The sequence below is a fragment of the Condylostylus longicornis genome, unplaced genomic scaffold (assembly GCF_029603195.1).
Source record: "Condylostylus longicornis isolate FDR11 unplaced genomic scaffold, ASM2960319v2 ptg000156l, whole genome shotgun sequence".
Lineage (NCBI taxonomy): Eukaryota > Metazoa > Arthropoda > Insecta > Diptera > Dolichopodidae > Condylostylus > Condylostylus longicornis.
Genome location: NW_026578124.1, coordinates 1 through 2,500, shown reverse-complemented (window position 1 = coordinate 2,500; position 2,500 = coordinate 1). Strand labels below are relative to the sequence as shown.

The window sequence follows — 2,500 nt, the reverse complement described above, 5'->3', positions numbered from 1 at the left end:
CATATAACTACTGGCAGGATCAACCAGAATAATGACACCTCTCTTATTTGTCATCTCTTAATCAATAATCATATTATTAAATATAGATTATTGTTAAATTTATATTCATTTATAAAATTCTATATACTTTCTTCCAACCTAAAGCCTTATAGAATTTTGTTTTATTTCATTACCTTTCTTCCAATGATTAATATTTAATCATTTATTCAATCTTATCCTAATATTAAATTAGATATATGAATTTTTACACAATTATAATTTTTATATTATAACCTTCATAGTATATTTTGTCAACTTCTGATATCGCTTATCCGTACCACCACATTTTTGTACACGTATATCAATATATGAGCATATAATAAATATATACTCGTTGACCTACTATGATAAAAATATTATTGATTGTCGAGCATAACCAACATAATGTCTCGATTTGACCTATTTTTCATTACATGTTTACCAACCCAGGTTACTTAACACTCATGAAAAGTAATTATTGCCTGTCGAGCATAACATATGTCCCGATCAGGTTTATTTTGCCATTGATAATATCAAACCAGGCTGAAAAAAATTTTTTCATCGGGTGGGCATAACATGTTTACCAACCCAGGTTACTTATCACTCATGAAAAGTAATTATTGCCTGTCGAGCATAACATATGTCCGATCAGGCCTATTTTGCCTTTGATAAATATCAAACCAGGCTGAAAAAAATTTTTTCATCGGGTGGGCATAACATGCTTACCAACCCAGGTTACCTTTCACTCATGAAAAATAATTATTGCCTGCCGAGCATAACAACATATGTCTCGTTAAGGTCTATTTTGCCTTTGATAAATATCAAATCAGGCTAAAAAAAATTTTTTTTAAAAAAAATTTTTTCATCGGGCGAGCATAACATGTTTATCAAACCAGGCCCAATTTCATTCATGAAAAAAAATGTAATTAAAAAATGTACGTTTGAATCAAAAAGTGGTCATACATAGATTTACACATAAAATTTTAATAATCAATAAATATGCTTCCCATATCCAATACCTGTATTGTATTGATATATTTATTATAATAAGCATTACTTAAATCATAATTTGTTTACCAATTTAGGTTACTTTTCATTCATGAAAAGTAATTATTGCCTGTCGAGCATAACATATGTCCCGATCAGGCTTACTTTGCCTTTGATAAATATCAAACCAGGCTGAAAAAAATTTTTTCATCGGGTGGGCATAACATGCTTACCAACCCAGGTTACTTTTCATTCATGAAAAGTAATTATTGCCTGTCGAGCATAACATATGTCCCGATCAGGCTTATTTTGCCTTTGATAAATATCAAACCAGGCTGAAAAAAATTTTTTCATCGGGTGGGCATAACATGCTTACCAACCCAGGTTACTTTTCATTCATGAAAAGTAATTATTGCCTGTCGAGCATAACATATGTCCCGATCAGGCTTATTTTGCCTTTGATAAATATCAAACCAGGCTGAAAAAATTTTTTTCATCGGGTGGGCATAACATGTTTACCAACCCAGGTTACTTTTCATTCATGAAAAGTAATTATTGCCTGTCGAGCATAACATATGTCCCGATCAGGCTTATTTTGCCTTTGATAAATATCAAACCAGGCTGAAAAAATTTTTTTCATCGGGTGGGCATAACATGTTTACCAACCCAGGTTACTTTTCATTCATGAAAAGTAATTATTGCCTGTCGAGCATAACATATGTCCCGATCAGGCTTATATTGCCATTGGTAAATATCAAACCAGGCTGAAAAAAATTTTTTCATCGGGTGGGCATAACATGTTTACCAACCCAGGTTACTTTTCATTCATGAAAAGTAATTATTGCCTGTCGAGCATAACATATGTCCCGATAAGGCTTATATTGCCATTGGTAAATATCAAACCAGGCTGAAAAAAATTCTTTCATCGGGTGGGCATAACATGTTTACCAACCCAGGTTACTTTTCATTCATGAAAAGTAATTATTGCCTGTCGAGCATAACATATGTCCCGATCAGGCTTATTTTGCCTTTGATAAATATCAAACCAGGCTGAAAAAATTTTTTCATCGGGTGGGCATAACATGCTTACCAACCCAGGTTACTTTTCATTCATGAAAAGTAATTATTGCCTGTCGAGCATAACATATGTCCCGATAAGGCTTATATTGCCATTGGTAAATATCAAACCAGGCTGAAAAAAATTTTTTCATCGGGTGGGCATAACATGTTTACCAACCCAGGTTACTTTTCATTCATGAAAAATAATTATTGCCTGTCGAGCATAACATATGTCCCGATCAGGCTTATTTTGCCTTTGATAAATATCAAACCAGGCTGAAAAAAATTTTTTCATCGGGTGGGCATAACATGCTTACCAACCCAGGTTACTTTTCATTCATGAAAAGTAATTATTGCCTGTCGAGCATAACATATGTCCCGATCAGGCTTATTTTGCCTTTGATAAATATCAAACCAGGCTGAAAAAATTTTTTTC

The 2,500-nt window shown here is 32.9% G+C and overlaps 1 non-coding gene across 1 annotated transcript in view; it reads right to left on the bottom strand.

The window, feature by feature from the left end:
- The window catches only part of LOC129615978 (small subunit ribosomal RNA), a 1,989-nt gene extending 1,959 nt beyond the window's left edge, over positions 1–30 (bottom strand). Inside the window, exon 1 of the ribosomal RNA XR_008697498.1 lies at positions 1–30. This exon is cut by the window's left edge and continues 1,959 nt beyond it. This is a non-coding gene — a ribosomal RNA (small subunit ribosomal RNA).
- Between the last annotated feature and the right edge of the window lie 2,470 nt (positions 31–2,500).